We start from the raw sequence: 18410 nt of genomic DNA, 5'->3' as shown, positions 1-18410 counted from the left end.
CTTTTTAAATTTATTATTTTTTTTGAAGTGTTGATTTTCCAGAGTATGTGAGTTTCAGGTGTGCAGCACAGTGATTCAGCCTTTCTCAGATTATTTTCCATTATAGGTTATTATAAGATAATTGAAAAAATAAAAATTGAATATAGTTCCCTGTGCTAAACAGTAGGTCCTTGTTGTTTTATACGGAGTAGTGTATATCTGTTAATCCCAAACTCCTGATTTATCCCTCCCCTCCCCTTTCCCCTTTGCTAACCATAACTTTTGTTTTCTATGTCTGTTTCCGTTTTGTAAATAACATTTAGAAAAATGTATCATTTTTAAGATTACGCATATGAAGTGATATCACGTGGTATTTGTCTTACTCTGATTTACTTCACTAAGTATGATAATCTCTAGGTCTATTCATGTCACTGCAAATAGCATTATTTTTGGTCTTTTTTATGGCTAAGTAGTATTCCATTGTATATTTGTATCTCATCTTCTTTATCCATTCATCTGTTGATGGGCATTTAGGGTGCTTCCATGTCTTGGCTATTGTAAATAGTGCTGCTGTGAACACAGGATTTGTTTCTTCATTCGCCAGTTTGAAGGATATTGGGTTGGTTTGGCAGCTTTGAATCAAGCCACTGCAAATATTTGCGTTTAGGTTTTTCTGTGAATAACTGTTTCTGCTTCTCTTAGTTAAACACCCAGGAGTAGGATTTCTGGTTTTTACAGTAAGCGTATGTTTAGTTTTCAAAGAAACTGACAAGTTGTTTTCCAAAATGACTGAATTTGCATTTCCACTCACAGTGTATGAGAATTTCCGTTGCACCAAATTCTTGCCAGCACTTGATATTGTCACTTTATAAAAAATTTTAATCACTTTTAATCTCTCTTTAAAAGTTGCTTTTGGTTTTGTTAATACTTTTTATAACGTAGAGTGCTTACTCTTACCCTTCAAAGGCAAAGTCTGTTTTTCTCTAAAGAGTGAAAGTTTTGTGTTAAGGTCATTTAAAACAGTCATTTCTCATGACTGTCTTTATGGTGTTTGTGGCCTACAAAGTCACTGTGAACACTGAATGGTAGTTATGGAACCATTGCTCCTGTGGGAAATACCAGGTAGGGTTCCCAGGAGACTCTGGTCTTGACATTTGTGTCAGCTGATCAGTGTGTAATCTTAAGTGTGTTTCTGTTTAAAGACACATCATTTAATATGTTTCGTAGATTCATTAACATTGAACTCACGGTCAACAGCTCGAACAAAGCCGATCTAATAGATGCATTTTCTCCATAAGGCACATCACAGCTTGGGGGCCATTCCAAACAAGCAAAATCACCAACAGAAAGTGCAAAAAATGTGGAGAACATGGCCATAGGGAGACCAGGATGCACTTGTTTGAGGCATGACCGCTGAAACTAGAAGGCAGACTGTCATCTTGTCTCACCTCACCTGGGGACATGTACATCTCCTGATTCAGATGTTTCATGCTGTGCGTGTCCAGGAATGACTGGCGATGTGCTCTGCACATTGTTTTGGCAGGGTTACAAGTAAATTTTAGCAAGTGGGCAGATTTACCTATATTTTTCTATCAGGCTTCGCTGATAGTTCACTTGGCAAAGAATCCACCTGCAAGACAGGAGACCCTGGTTCGATTCTTGGGTCGGGAAGATCCCCTGGAGAAGGGATAGGCTACCCACTGCAGTATTCTTGGGCTTCCCTTGTGGCTCAGCTGGTAAAGAACCCACCTGCAATGTGGGAGACCTGGGTTCGATCCTTGGGTTGGGAAGATCCCCTGGAGAATGGAAAGGCTACCCACTCCAGTTTTTGGCCTGGAAAATTCCATGGACTGTGTAGTCCATGAAGTTGCAAAGAGTTGGACACTACTGAGCGACTGTCACTTTTCTACTCTAAAAAGTGCTGAAACTTAGTTTAAATAACGATTTGTAGCGATTTGGTTCTGTGCCAAACACAATTAAATGCTGCTTTAATAATTAACTCGCCAAACCAGGACCAGGCAGCATGAAGACTGCTTTAAAAACACCTCAAGACCTTCCTAAGATTTCTACCCCCATCGTGAAGACATACTCCTGATTTATGTTAGGTTCTGTACACTGTTCAGACATACTAAGCACCCACTTCATTCCCGAAAAGTAATATAAACTGTTCAACTCTGAATTTTATCATAGGAATAGCTATAGGGTATGTGTTTAAATTCACAGAGACAGGTTAATGCGCTTACCAAACCCCCATTGCCTAGAAGTAATTATAAGTTTTCTAGATTGACTGCCAATATGATATAGGTCCCAAAGAAATCACCCCCTTCTTTACTGAGACAGAACAATAAATTGGTTTTCCTGAATACAGTGGGTAAAGAATCCAAGTTCCTGACCTTGAATATTTCACTGGTTGTGTTCTGTGCAGTAGGGAACAATCAGGATGACATTTGCTGAAATGTTTGAGATTTATAACATAATAGCTTGAGCATATGTGCCAAAAAATAAAAATCTTAAAGCCCATCCAATCAAGATTAATTACCTATTAAAATGCTAACAAATAGTACGGTACAGGTGGTGTAATAAGCTGTCTCTCTTCATATATTGTTACAAAACAAACTATTTGGCGGTGACATGAGACATCATGTATCTTCTATCTCACTCTCAGTGGGAAAACGGGGGAAAAATGGCTATTCGGTCATTCTCGGTGTGGATTTTGGCATTTCGTTAGGAAGTCCTATCACAAACCTTCTCCCTGAAAAGCATGTGCAGCACTCTGGAAACTGCTAAATTTCCTGGCTTTGTACTCCTGCCAAAAAGCTGTTGCTTCTTCCCATCATTAGCTACTACATATTTATTCCTCTCTATCTTTACGGAGAGTAAACCCATGCAGCACTCCCATGAAAAGGAAAACAGTAATGTGCTTCTCTCCTCTCGCTCGCTTTGCAGAAATTAATCCCATGGGCTAAATGTCTTCTTTATATTCAGCTTGAATTTAACAGTTTCAGTGGTGGACCAAGTGGTAATAGCCTAAACAGTACAGTTGTGATGTGGTTTCTTGACGGAGCTGGTTTTCAAAATTGGTGGGGAAATTGCTGATGGAACTGTGTCAGTGACCTTCTATTAGGAATAATGGTGTTGCTAAGCTGGCTCCCAGTGAATAGTCAGTCAGCAAATATTCTGTAAGGATCCGTGACATGCCAGGCGTGCTTCTAGGCTTCAGCAAGACTCTGGTGAACAAGATAGTCCCTACCAGTGTAATGTCCTTGTGCAGATGGTCTTGGGTTAAAATGTCTGTTATTGGAAGGTGATGGAAAACAAGCGCAGGACACAATGGTTGAAATATTAAGGTACCCAAAGTGTCATCATGATTTGAAAAGTATTAATAGTAGGTGGGAAGGTGTTACAGCTTTTACTCTTTTGATGTGGAGCCATTCTTTTAAAATGTATTTATTTTTAATTGGAGAATAATTGCTTTACAATATTGGTCTGGTTTCTGCCATACATCAGCATGAATTAACCATAGGTGTACATATGTCCTCTCCCTCTTGAAGCTCCCTCCCACCTCCATTTTTAAAGTCTTTACTTGATTTGTTACAATATCGTTTCTATTTTGTTTTGCTGTTTTGGCCACGAGGCACATGGTGTGGGATCTTGGCTCCCGGACCAGGCCTCGAATCCTCACCTCCTGCATTGGAAGGTGAAGTCTTAACCATTGGACAGCAAAGGAAGTCCCTACAGTTTTTAAAAAGTGCAGAATAACTGGAAAAGTTAATAACTCAAAGCACATCAGCAGGTCACTCAGGTTCCAGTTTTCTTAAAGGAATAAATATGCCTTGCCTGCATGTGTGCTACTCGAAAGTGTTTCTTTAAAGAAGGGGGGACCTTTGACCCTCCACCCCATCCATGAAGAATCCCAGTGCTGTCCTTTTTCTGAGACCCTCACTAGGAAGGGTGTAACAAGCAATACTTCTTCATTTGTTTCTGCAGAACAAACTCTTTAGCAGTGACATGAAGTATCGTGTCTCTTCTTTCTCACTCGCAGTGGGAAAAGGAGAGAGGAAAAAAAAAAACTTCCTCGATCATTTTCTCTTTGTGGACTTTGGCATCTCGTTGGAAAGTACCAGTAGGTATTTAGTTGTTATGTTGCTTTGGAAAGCCTGAGCCGCCTTCCAAGTCACAAAGCAAACCCTGGTCCCTCCCAGTTCTCCAAGCCCAGGTCAGAAAGGTGGGAGACTTGTATTTTTCCAGGCAGGGAGTTCTTAAATAATACACTTGCAACCTGCGTAGCATCCTCGTGTGCTCCGTGGTCAGCTTCTCTGTCCTAAGAGCCTCACATCAATCTGATGCTGATGGTCAGCAGAGCAGCAAAGAGCCAATGTTTTTGTGAAGCCACAGCAGAATGCCTTGCGTCCAGCTGGTGATCAATCTGTGCTGGCCGGCAACGTGTTTGCCTCTACAAATGAGCTGGACCCCTCTGCCACATAGCTCTGCCAACTTTTGAAAGAAAGAGTCTGTTTCCATTCTCTCTGGAGGGGGAAAGACAAAAAGTCTGTCTCCCTTGACACAACCAGCTATTGAAAACTCCATGCAGATGTCCACAGCCGGTATCCTAAGGAAATCGTTTTGTGAGGTCAGGAAGTTGCCCTAGAAAGAATATGGATGGGTTCACACACACCAATGCAAGAAGTATCTTTGTTTTCCTTTCGTCAAGATGATGTGCGCATGGTACCTGTCACACCATCTCTGGAGAATTCTCACTTCAGTATTTAAAGATCCTAGGGTTTACGATTTTAATTAACTTCCCCAGGCTCCAGGTGAAGACAGCATTGTGCTAATGCTATGAAAATTGCTACGAAACTTTTAACTGAGGTTTTTTATTATTACTAATTAAAGTGGACTGACTGGGTCTAGGCTGGAAATAATTGCATGGAATCTGTGCTAATCGAAACACACAATGTGTGTTAGTAGTTATGAACTTTTGAAAACTTCAAGTTCAAAGAGTCAGACACAACTGAGCACCCACACACGCATTCTTCAAGTTCACTGTATAGTGATACAGAAAAGCTGTATATCATTTGGGGAGGGAGTTACGCACGTGAGTGTGCGTGCTGAGTCACTTCAGTCGTGTCCGACTCTTTGGGACCCTGTGGACTGTAGCCTGTCAGGCTCCTCTGTCCGGGGGTTTCTCCAGGCATGGAGTGGGTTGCCATGCCCTCCAGGGGATCTTCCTGACCCAAGGATCAAACCCACATCTCTTACGTCTTCTGCATACTATTGTTCTTTCTTGACTGTGATCATGTTAGCCCACTGCATTAACAGATCCTTTGGTCATTAGTGCAAAAGTATAAAGAAGGAATGGGATTTGTGCATGCATATAGGGTAGGTGGGGTGTCTCATCTCTCAACAGAGAGTAGGGCTCTCCAGACCCCTCGAGGAGCTCGTGAAAATAAGGTAGATGAGGGACTTAGCTGGTGGTCCAGTGGTTAAGATTCTGCACTTCCAATGCAGGGGGCTCTGACTCGATCCCTGGTTGGGGAACTAAGATTTCACATGCCACATGGCACAGCCAAAAAGGAAAAAAAAAAAAGAGGTAGATGGGATAAAAGGAAGGGAACTCTGGAAAGAGTAGAGATCCCTTTGGCTTCAAATTGATGCTCAGCTGGGCCATTCTCCTTGAGGCATTGCAGGGATTTCCAGTTCAGTCAGCAGTTGTTCTAGGTGCACTTAGTGGTGCCTTCCAGTAGCACATTCCACGTGAAACCGAAGCAGACGGTACCACATTGCTGGATTTCAAGTTCCTTTCAGGTAGAGACTGTGTGTGACCATCTTTGTGCTCTCTGCATACCCCCAGGTAGGTGCCCAGTAAGATACTTGATGAATGAGCGAATCAATCTTTAGTTCTGTTTTGGCGAAGAGTAGAGAATCCAAGACCCTATAGCTGCTTTCAGTAGTTGATTTAACTATCTGAATGTGAATATTCCCAACTCATAAGAAGAATCTCATGGAGCAACTCAGGTTGGGAAGCCACTAGATTGTGAAGGTAACTCTGAACTCTCCTTCCAGAGGTCCCTTCTCTCTGTCTCCTTCTTAGTGAGATTTTCCATAGTTCTGGACATGGGCTAGTTTTTGTCACCAGCATATGTAACCTCCAGCTTTCCCTTACCCATTCTGACCAAGGTTTGAAAACTCTCATGTGGAGTGGAACTTGATAACAGAACACCTTTTATTTATCATGTGTTTTTTTTATTTTTTCACAAACACTTAGGGACACCTTAGTGAGAATTTTTCTTTCGTGGTACTGTATGGCAGTACATTCCATCTCCAGACCTCCCTCTCAACCCATCAGGAAGGAATATCGGCAGTGCTTTCCTGATAAAATTACAGAATTTATGTGGAAGAAAGTACAGTAGTGATAGGAACCATCAATTATTTATTATAGCATGGAGAGGATATAGTCATTGAAGATAAAAGCACATCTTGCAGACTGATAAAAAGCTTTTATCCTCCCTGTTGTATATTGCTAAGTTAAAATATTGTGTTAAGCGTTGGCCTGCATTAAAATGAATACCGTATTAGACTCAAAAGAAAGCACCGTCTTGCTCTACTTTGGATTGTTGAAAAATCATTCATTGTGTTGATTGTTGTGCATGTCACATTAAGGAATTGAAATGCATTACCTAGAGTTGCAGAATTGGCAACTAATGTCTTGCAAAGCATCAGGGCATAGAGCAGAGTTCAGCAGATGGAGGCCCACTGCCTGTTTTTGCGCAGTACACGAGCTAAGAGTATAGTGAGAAGTGAAAATGTTAGTTGCTCAGTCGTGTCCGACTCTTTGCAACCCCACAGACCATAGCCTGCCAGACTCCTCTGTCCATGAAATTCTCCAGACAAGAATACTGGAGTGGGTTGCCAGTCCCTTTTCCAGAGGGTCTTCCTGACCCAGGGATTAAACCAGTCTCCTGCGTTGCAGGAGGATTCTTTACCGTCTGAGCCACCAGGGAAGCCCCTTAACAGTGTAGGTCTTTATATTATTTAATATTTTCTTTTTTTTTTTTTTTCCTTTTATTTATTTATTTATTTATTTATTTAAATTTTAAAATCTTTAATTCTTACATGCATTCTCAAACATGAACCCCCCTCCCACCTCCCTCCCCATAACATCTTTCTGGGTCATCCCCATGCAACAGCCCCAAGCATGCTGCATCCTGCGTCAGACATAGACTGGCGATTCAATTCACATGATAGTATACATGTTAGAATGTCATTCTCCCAAATCATCCCACCCTCTCCCTCTCCCTCTGAGTCCAAAAGTCCGTTATACACATCTGTGTCTCTTTCCCTGTCTTGCATACAGGGTCGTCATTGCCATCTTCCTAAATTCCATATATATGTGTTAGTATACTGTATTGGTGTTTTTCTTTCTGGCTTACTTCACTCTGTATAATCGGCTCCAGTTTCATCCATCTCAACAGAACTGATTCAAATGAATTCTTTTTAACGGCTGAGTAATACTCCATTGTGTATATGTACCACAGCTTTCTTATCCATTCATCTGCTGATGGACATCTAGGTTGTTTCCATGTCCTGGCTATTATAAACAGTGCTGCGATGAACATTGGGGTACATGTGTCTCTTTCAATTCTGGTTTCCTCGGTGTGTATGCCCAGCAGTGGGATTGCTGGGTCATAAGGTAGTTCTATTTGCAATTTTTTAAGGAATCTCCACACTGTTCTCCATAGTGGCTGTACTAGTTTGCATTCCCACCAACAGTGTAGGAGGGTTCCCTTTTCTCCACACCCTCTCCAGCATTTATTGCTTGCAGATTTTTGGATCGCAGCCATTCTGACTGGTGTGAAGTGGTACCTCATTGTGGTTTTGATTTGCATTTCTCTAATAATGAGTGATGTTGAGCATCTTTTCATGTGTTTGTTAGCCATCCGTATGTCTTCTTTGGAGAAATGTCTATTTAGTTCTTTGGCCCATTTTTTGATTGGGTCGTTTATTTTTCTGGAGTTGAGCTGCATAAGTTGCTTGTATATTTTTGAGATTAGTTGTTTGTCAGTTGCTTCATTTGCTATTATTTTCTCCCATTCAGAGGGCTGTCTTTTCACCTTGCTTATAGTTTCCTTTGTTGTGCAGAAGCTTTTAATTTTAATTAGATCCCATTTGTTTATTTTTGCTTTTATTTCCAGCATTCTGGGAGGTGGATCATAGAGGATCCTGCTGTGATTTATGTCTGAGAGTGTTTTGCCTATGTTCTCCTCTAGGAGTTTTATAGTTTCTGATCTTACATTTAGATCTTTAATTATTTAATATTTTCAAATGGTCATAAAGACCCAAAAGTAGAATGCTATTTCATGACATGAAATTATACGAAATTCAATGTCTATAAAGTCCTTTTTATTTTGAATATAGCCATGCTTGTTTGTGGTTGCTTTTGTGCTGTTAACAGCAGAATTGAGTGGTTCCGACAGAGACGTGTAAAGCCTGCAGAGCCTAAATTATTTACCATCTGCCCCATTGCAGATAATGTTGACTAACCCCTGGGCTAAGGCAGCAGGTACTCAACCTGAACATGCATGTGAATTACCTAGGAATCCTGTTAAAATTCAGATTCCCAGTCCGGGGGTCTGGGGTGGGGCCTGAGAAACTGCATCTCTGACAAGCTTCCAGAGATGCCAAAACTACCAGTTCCTGGATCACACTTTGATGTGCAAGGGCCCAGGTATTTAAGGGTGGAAGAAGTGAATTGTAAAGGAGGCATTGTCAACTTTTAAAAATGGAATCAGACTTGTTTTTAGTCTACTCCAGATTCCAGAGCCAGGACCCGAGGGCACCAGCTATGGTTTATACATTAGGAAGCACTGTCTGATGACATAAGGGAATCAGAATCAGTGCAGTGGTTGCAGGTGAAAAGAAAGCTGGGACATTAGAGAGAAAATTCCTGGGCTGGGCAAGTAGACGGACTTTCCCCAAAGTGGTAACTCAGAGCTCTTCTAGCTGAGTTTCTTTGATTGACAGCGAAAAGGTTTAGAGAGAATATGAAATCGGGAAGCCGGAACTGATTTCTCCTCAATACAAGGCCGAGGTCTAACAGGCATGGCATTAATTGGCTTAATCTTTCTTAAGGGGTAACAAGAGCTACTTTACCTGTGTAACAGGTGTAACCAACTATTGAGGTCTCGTGTAAACTCATGGAGAGTAGTTGTTGAGCTGTGATTTTTATAACTTGTACTTAATATTTACAAGCCAGCCCTGATGTGCGCTGAAAAGGCTGAGTTGTCAGACTCATACAGTTTTATTTGTTCGTTAATGAAGCAATTAAAGGGTAATCCCCTCCCTCTTACTCTCCCCGTGGGGCCCCTTTCTCCCCACACCCCTTCCTTGCAATCTTAAATACCTTATGCATGAATCCAGGCTTGCAATTGAATCTCCCAGCTGCAAGTCATTTGAGGCCCTGACGAGTGAATCCTCTTGTTAATGGCTCCTCTAAAGAAGTACTTTAAAAAAAAAGAAAAAAAGGAAAGAAACTAGCCATTTTGAGCCAGCCGATCAATGTTGGCGTCTGTAGCGCATTTAGACTGATGAGTGAGTCATGGAGTCCGTAAGCAACCTGATATGTAGCTATTGAGGAATACCTTCAAAACCATAAAACTCATTAGGTTAATAGTACAGCTATCTGCACAAAATTCAGTGCAGAGCCGTCGTAGTGGCCTCATTGTATTCTTCAACCTCGAACACTTTTCACGGGCCTTTACAGACATGATTTATGCTGCCTAATACCCCGGGGAGGTTAAGTATTTTCATATTTATTGCACAGAGGAGCGTTCTGTGTTTGCTCGCCTGTCCTAAAATCGGTTTGGCTGGAAGAGGACCCAAGAATTCTGACCTCAGCTCTATATCCAAACCAGGAGTCAGCGCTTGAAAAATGTGAATCAATATCTTGCCCAGAGAGTGCGTTTCATTTCTGCTAACCTGGGGGAGGAACAGCTGGTGGGGGGAAGCAGCGTCCATACAATGCTGGCTTTTTCTTTCGCAAATCCACCCGTATGTACCCTCACATCCCAGAGCTCGACCACGGTGACACAGGCCAAACATCTTTCCGCTCTGAGACTTTTCAGACAGTTCTTCATCATCCACCGTATTGTGTACATCACTGTCATAATTGTTATCCTGACAATTAAAACCTGCATAGCACAGAGAGTCTAGATTCTGTTCTAAGCAGGCTGATGCTCTTACCCTCAACAGATGTGTGTGTGTGTGTGTGTGGATGTTTTTCAAAATCAATCATTTTCAGTGCTGACTCCCTCTTCTTGTTACACACGTGTGTACCAGGTCTCTTTCCACTTTTACAACCGAACAGTTATCTTGGCCTTGTCTTCCATTCTTGTTAACCTTTCATGCAGTCCTTGGGTTTATTGTAGCGGTCTCTTTTTTGGCAAATCAGAGGCAGATACGTTTTAAGAGACACATTTTGGGACCCATGCATGTCGTTCTGTGCAGTTAACTGGATGGATGATAATCCCATTTGGCTCTGGTGTTCTCCCAGGACCAGTGGCTCAGTTCCCACAGTTAATTCCTAATGAGTTCCATTGCTGCAGAATCTCTATTTTTCCTCCACTCCGTGTACCACTGCCTCATAAATCTTTTAAAGGTACTATTTTTGTTGCATGACTTCAATACACAGAAAACTTCATTTTCTTACTATCTGATGGATGACATTAAAATTTCTTAGGTCCGTATTTAAGGCCCGTTTTAATCCAAGCCTAATTTTCTTCAACTGTGTGTGTCTTCTGTTTGCATAAGTGTCTCTCACATACCTGTTGGTGTTCTTGGGTGCTCTTTAGGCAGTGCGTAGGAAGCATTATGTTCTTAATCAACTTGGGGAGACAGTGTGTTCTCACAATGCCAGTAAATAAGGATAGAAGGGAGCATATAATTAAGAACATACGTATTCTTAAAGATAACCATCACTTGAGTCCTGGCCTCTTCAGTGCCCTGTCTTTGGTTCTGTCACTCTGCATGCTTTCGTTGAGCTCTTCTCTATTCTGATTGGTTAAATCTGTACCCAGATCCACTCTTGCACCTTCTGCCTTGCAGAGGCGCCAAGCTTGTTTCAGTCTCTCTTTCCCTGCAATCCTGGTCCCACATTTCCAACTTCACCCAGAGTCTTCACCAAAGAAGGTGCTTCTGATGCAGTGTGTCTGCAGTACAATCCGTCTTCCTCCCCCACAAACCTCTTCCACTCCTTCCATTCTGTCTTGGTTATTGGTGTCACCATCCAGTGTATCTTCAGGGTTAGACATCTGCAGCCAGTCACTAAATTCAGTCAGTTTCTCCTCTGAAACTGGCCCTAATACCTTTCCTTCCCACCTCTACCATCTCTGCTTTCCTCTGAGGCTCATCTTCTCCCTTTTGAGAAGACAAGGGCAGCCCAGCAGGTTTTCCTGCCCCCCAGTCTTTCTGTGTTCCAGTCCACTTCCCCCTGCTGCCGAATTAGCTTCTTAAAAGCAAATGTAAGCGTATTATTTTCCTGCTAAAAAAATCTCTAGTGGTTCCTTGTCACATTGAGGATAAAATAGCCACTTTGAGAGGCTGGCAAACTACAGCCCATCCCATGCCCCGGGCGGCCTCACCTGTGGACACCCGCAGTGGCCGCAGCGGTCCACGTCACACCTCTGCCCTCTCACACGTTGTGCCCTCCGCCCGTGGTGTGGTGCCTGCCTTTCTTAGCTAAAGGACACGGTCCTAGTACAGATGTCATCTTCTTCGTAAAACTCGGCCCCGTTGGCAGTTTTCTTTGGGCCCCGGCAGTGACTCCCTGTACTGACTAAAATACTCACCGTTCTGGATTTTCCCCCATTTTATTTGTATTTTATTTTTTAAATATCTGTTCCTTCATTTAGCTAGCTAGCTGTGCCAGGTCTTACTTGCGGCACGCAGTCTTCAGTCCTCATTGCAATATGCCAGATCTTTTAGCTGCAGCTTCTCTAAATGCAGCATGTGGTATCTAGTTCCCTGACCAGGAATGGAACCGGGGTCCTGCACTGGGAGTGCACAGTCTCAGCCGCTTGACCACCGTGGAATCCCCAAGTATTCACTGTCTTGGGTTTTCCCCTTCATTTGCAGAGATGAAGCCTTGGGTTAAATGATTTGGTTGAGACTTTGTAGCTAACACTGGTTGTACCGCTTCATCCCCACCAGGCTTGTACAGCAATTCCAGCTGCCTCAGATCCTTGCCAACACTCAGTATCTGCAGTTGTAGCCATTCTGGTGGGTGTCTGGTGGTACCTCATTGTGGCTTTCATTTGCATGTGGTGGTTTGTTTTTTTTTTTTTTTTTGGCTATTCGCATGTCTTCTGTGAAGTGGCTGTCAAGTTTTTTGCTGTTTTCAGTTGAATTGTTTGCCTTCTTATTGAGTTGGGTATTCTAAATGTATATTTAAGTATTCTAAATAAGTCTTTCATAAGGTTAAAAGCAAAAAAAAAAAAAAACCCTCAAAATTGTGTAGCTAATATGCAAAGGAGTCATGCCTTGAACCCAGATTGGTCCTGAGTCCAAGCTTATGCCTTGTTTTCTAGCGTCAAAATGCTCATGTCAAGGGAAAAACCTCACAAGTTCTGAGACCCCCCATGAGGATAGTGGCTCTGTGATTGTAAAGCCTTGGGAGCTGGTGAAGGAAGCCCGTGGTTTTGTAAAGGACTAGCACTCTTTCTGTCTCTCTCTCTCTTTTTTTTTTTTTTACAAGTGGTTTCCCTGACTGCATCCATATCTGTGTGGCCCGAATATTGTTTGACTCCCAAAGTAAAATTGTTGATCCAGAGTGAACGAGTTCCATGTTTCTCCTCCTCCCTCTCAAGAGTATTCCAGGGAGGCAAATGTTTAAAACCGCACCTGAGCTATAAACAATTTATTCTGAAGGTAACAGTGTTAGTATTGCAGTATGTAAACTTTTAGCTAATAAAAATCAAAGTAGTCTCATTTGGAAAGTACACAGAAGGTTAGAGGGAAAGCTTGTAAATGTTTTCAAAGACTCTGTATTTAATTCTATCACCAGCTAGCAAAATAAATAGTCCAGCTGCTCGCTCTGAATCGGACACGTGTTGGAAATGAAATGTTAATAGTTTAAATGCATCCGTCATTAGAAATCAAAAGGAACGCGAAGTACACTTTCTAGTTTATGAGAAACAAGGTGAAAGTTCCCAAAGCACATTTGTGGTAACTGGGTTTAAAATTGCTTCCTCATTTTGTATTTTAGTGGCTAATACTTACCATGGCGTAGGTGTGACTGTGGGGGCATTGCCCCCTCATCCTGTCCCCGCCATTTTGATGCAGAGGTTTGGAAATAAATGGAGAATGGAAATCAGGAGACGTTAAATTCCAGTTTTCCTCGTGTTCGAGCTGTTTGCCGTAGGTTGCAAGCTGTGTGCCAGACTCTTCTGAGGAATGGAAGGTTACTCTCAACAATGTGCTCAGATTGACCTGAAATATTTAGCCAACACATCTGCTTGCAAGCACTGGCCTTGTGTGAGAAGGTTATACTGGAATTAATTACCCCCGTTCAGTACTCTGACATGTTTTCTCCACATCTCGTTTTACCATCATAAAACTTATAAAAATCAATTGGAACTTCTTTATTTTTCCTTGAACTTAAAAAAAAAAATTCTTTTGGTGAAAAAAGTGATCTAAAGCAATATTTCCTTGCTTGCCCCAGATGTTCAAGAAAAGCATTAAAATTTGAATTTTGTTTCTTCAAAGCTTTGTTTTTAACTTAAAATTAGGATGGGGTTGTATGCCTCTCATCCATTATAGCTGTGGCACCTTTAACATGTTTGATGTTATTGTTAGAAAACCAGGAGAGTGAGTCGAGGGGCAGGCTATGTGCTGAGGTGCTCACAACCTTACAGAACTCTTGGGGAAACTCAGTGTTAGCTTAGGAACTTTCCAGCTACAGAGTGGGGAAGGCAGGGAGGATGCTGGGAAATTCCTGCGGCACTCCTGGCTCGAACACTGTGGTGGTCATGCCAGCACGCTTGCCATTAGTATTGCTGTTCACCTGTTCACTCTTAACTTGGCCTTAACAGTTTTCTCAGTAAAACTGAGAGGAAAGCTGCCTTCAAGGTGTTGCAGTTTCTGTTTGAGGTGATGAAAAAGTTTTAGAAGTAGATAGTGGTGAAAGTTTTCTCACATTGTGAAATACAGTTATTGCCACCAAATTGTAACCCTAAAAAATGGTTAAATGTGGCAAATTTTATGTTATCCATGTTTTGCCAGTTTAAGAAAATGAACAGTGGGATATAGCAAAACCCACTGAATTGTACCTTTTAAAAAGATAAATTTACAGTTTATAAATTATATCTCAGTGGGGCTGTTAAAAAACAAAAATCTGTGTATCAAGAGTAGAATGTTTTGGTTAATTGAATATTTGAGGTAAATAAGGACTGGTACATTGAAACTCACAAGTGAAAAGTAATTTCGCAGGATGTAGAGTGTGAATGCGAGAGAATTGCCTGGCAGTCCAGTGGTTAAGACTCCACACTTGTACTGCAGGGCACATAGGTTCAACCCCTTGTTGGGGAACTAAGATCCCGCAAACCTCTTGGCACAGCCGGAAAAAAAAAGAATATGAATTTGAAAAACACTTTTGTGCCTCAATGGGTTGTATATTCTTTTAGTTATCTAAATTATCTATCTTTAGAAATATGTTCTTTAGAACATTTTTTTTGTTTGTTTTCCTTTGGTTTTTTTTCTGTATCTTTAGAAATATACTTTACTGTCAACAGAGCATCAAGTTAGAACTGTGATGTCCAATGCAGTGGCCACTGGCCACATGTGACCATTGAGCACTTTGTATGTGACTAGTCTTAACTGAGATGTGCTATGTGAGCAAAAATAACACTGAATTTTGAAGTTTGGATACAAAGAAGGCACAGTATCTTGTGAATAGTTTTTACATTGATTACATTGAAATTACAATTGTTTTTTACATATCGCTATGTGAAATGTACTATTAAGTATATTTCTGTTTCTTTTTACTTTTTTATTGTGGCTGCCTTTTTTTTTTTTTTTGATGTGAATTGCCTTTGGGGCTTATTATATTTTGATGGGACAGGTTGGTCTGGAAATCAGGCCCATTGCCCAGGGATTCACATGCTTTGAGATGAAGACTCACTTCTGATGACCAAGTAGAAGGCAGAAACATTCCCTGAATTGGCATGGACGTGGAGGGAATTTACCTCCCAAAGAATGGCGTCCCCCTCTTCTCCTATGCAGAGGGTTCCGGAAATGGCCAACCTAAGAAAGGTCCTTCCCCAACCAGGAGGAGCGCTCTGGGGGTCGGTGCATCCCTGGCCCTAGGGGTACAGCTGCTCTGCTCCAGCACATGGATCCATAACACAGGTTTGCTCAGTTGAAGAGGGGAGGAGCGAGGTCAGTCCACCCTGGAGGACGGATGGGTTCAGAGGCAGGTTTTCTTTGGCCAGAGGAGCAGGAATTGCAGGAGTAGAATCACAGCCAGACAAGGTTTGGAGCCCTCACAGGCTGCGGGCGCCTCTCGAGTCAATTGTCAGAAAATAATGAGCACCTGCACTCACGACCCCCTCCCTCAGGAAGGGCACCTCCCGAGCCTTGAAGGGCTCTGAGCTCCTGGCAGGGGTACCCCCTGGCTCCAGGCTTCACTGTGTCCTCAAGCCAGCCTCAGCACTCTGTTGTCCTGCATGGGTTCAACATCCCCGAGGCAGCCGCTGCCATGGCCGAGCTGCTCCCATGGGCTGGCCGGCTCATCTCTCCAGGCGTTCATCCTCCTTCTTGGTTGTGCTCTGGTTACAAAGTGACATAGGTTTCAGAGGGTCTGCCGCATGGTTCCCACCATCTATCCTGTTGTTGTTATTATTTTTTAATTTTCCATTTCTTACCCAACATTTTTTATTTCTCAGATTTCTACATATGGTGTTTGTTTTCCTTGCCAAAGAGCTTACGAGTAAATATTTATTTGGTTGTGCTGGGTGTTAGTTGCATCCTGCAGGGTCTTTTGTGGCAGCACATGGACTCTCTAGCTGTGGCACATGGGCTCAGTAGTTGTAGCGCTCAGACCCAGTTGTTCCAAGGCATGCAGGATCTTAGTTCCCTGACCAGGGATCGAACCCAAGTTCCCTGCATTGCACTGGACCACTGGGGAAGCACTGGACCACCAGGGAAGTCCCACCCCTGTCATTTTTAGAGGGTGATTTTGCAGGATGCAAGGTTTTTCAGGAACGTGCCTATCACATTTTAGCAGAAATACACACATGGACTTTGTCCTGCTTCTTTGGTGGGCAAGTCTTATACCAGGTGACCACTGCTGCCACACTGGGAAGGTTTGTTCCTGGCATTTCAAGTAGACGCAGATCAAGACCATTGTACCTGGTGATCAAGTATGGCGGGATTAGTACTGTTCCTCTTGAGATGTGGTGAACGTGTAAGCCTGTGGGCTGCCTGGGAACAGGTCTGCCTTAGCTGCATTATCTCTGTGGGCGTCCTTGACTTCTGTGCAACCAATCTGCTAATATACTTTGGGAATTCATTCACTCTGCAAGTTGATGAATGCCTGCAAGCCTCTAGAAAACAACCCTCACCTTCCGCCACCAGTGAGAGAGGAGAAAACAGGACACTGGAACTTAAGGAAGCTGAAGGGAATTGTGAACGTCACAGACATTAGAAGGCAATTAGTGATAAAAAAGGAATTTCAGACTGCCTTCCCAGCTCCTCACATCAAGACATCACTTACATTGCATTATTTTGTTTTCTCAGGTCGCAACTTCTGAAAATCTTCAGAGAATAGATATCTTCCTCCCCAGGTCTTTACTAGCATAGGAGAAATCTTTTGGAATGTCAAAATTCAGAATATGAGGTGCTTCCGGCATTTTATCAACTTAAATGACAGCTTGTCTGCATTCTGCTCAGGGTGGATTTCAGTGGCTGACTGATCCTACTTGAGGGTGGTAACAAGTATTACAGGATGAAGCCTGAGACCTTGAAGCTGTACTTCAGGGGTGTGCGTGTGCACATGCACACGCTGTGTGTGTGTGTGTGTGTGTGCGCGCGCTCGTGCGCGCACGTGCCTGCCTGTCCCTTCTCCAGGGGATGTTCCCAACCCAGGGATCAAACCCAGGTCTCCCATATTGCAAGCAGATTCTTTACCAGCTGAGCCACAAGGAAAGCCCAAGAGGGAGGGGCAGAGATTGAGACTGACTTGTCCAGAGATGTGCAGACCCTTGGGGGTGTGTATGAGCCTTCCTGCAGGGGCTGACCTCTGTCACCAGGTGATGCTAGGGATCTGGGCTGATGGTATCAGCACACCATCTCAGGGAGGCTTCCGGGCTTAGTAGAGCTCGCGAAGCTGTACCATTTACCTGTCACTTAACCAGAAGGTACAATGAAATCCTGCACTGCAATTATTTTTGCAAGTATTACTGAAAGTAACAGCTTAATAAATTTAAAAGTTTGATCATAATGGATGGTAATGACGTTTTGAAAAATGGTTTACTTTTCGCTGTGAAAACCTTTAGGTGGTAATGTTTGGCTGGCAGCTATTATCATTATTAAATGCAGTTATTAAGTGTAGAGTCCCCTCCCCTCCCCGCCCCATTTCAGGTGCACATCTTTGTTTTCATGACAGGTGGAGGAATCATGGCATTTATCATACAGATATTAATAGTGTTCATAATTTAAAAATACAATGCATCTATGAAATATGGTTAATTAGGCTATTGAAAAGAAAGAACCCAGATGGGGGAGTGTGTGATAAATTAAGTTTGGAGATTTTGTAAAAGGTTGAATGCCAACTCCCTAAGAGATATTGTTTTCCTCTGCACAACTTGGGATGATAGAGCATTTCAGACAGAAAGCTGGCTGATTAGAAAGAACATATTGACAAGAGGCCAGATTCGCTCATTACTTATACATGGGATTTGAAAAATAGACTTTCTCCCAGTCTAGTCTTCAGAGTTCCTTAGAAACGATGGCCTCCATCCCACCCCATAGAAATCCGGCTCATCCATCAGTATCAAGCCCAGATGCTGCCTCATCCATGGATCCCTTCCTGCGCTTTCCACCCTGAGATGATCTTCATCCTTTACACCCAATGGCACTTTGTCCCTCTCTCCTGTCCTAGAGTATGCTTTGTGTTGGGTCATTTACAGTTGTTTCTGAATTTGTTTTCTCTGCTGAATCTCCTCATCTTCTTAAGGGAAGAGGACTATCACATCTTTGCATCTTTAGAAAGAGATACAAAGTGCCTTGTGCAGACTCAGCAGATAGAAAGATACTGTTATCCAGGTGGAGTTGGTTCCTGATTTTATTTGTAACTTTGTAGAAGATACACCGCAAGTATCTGTGGAGCCCTAGTGAGCTGTCCAGAATGCTTCTGTGAGCAAGCTGGTGCTGGCATTAGG

General features: G+C 42.6%; 1 protein-coding gene across 4 annotated transcripts in view; it reads left to right on the top strand.

The window, feature by feature from the left end:
- STX8 (syntaxin 8) overlaps positions 1–18410 on the top strand; it is a 200609-nt gene that overhangs the window by 81979 nt on the left and 100220 nt on the right. The window lies entirely within an intron of this gene.

Source organism: Ovis canadensis, chromosome 11 (assembly GCF_042477335.2).
Source record: "Ovis canadensis isolate MfBH-ARS-UI-01 breed Bighorn chromosome 11, ARS-UI_OviCan_v2, whole genome shotgun sequence".
Taxonomy (NCBI): domain Eukaryota; kingdom Metazoa; phylum Chordata; class Mammalia; order Artiodactyla; family Bovidae; genus Ovis; species Ovis canadensis.
This window is presented reverse-complemented; position numbering and strand designations above follow the sequence as displayed.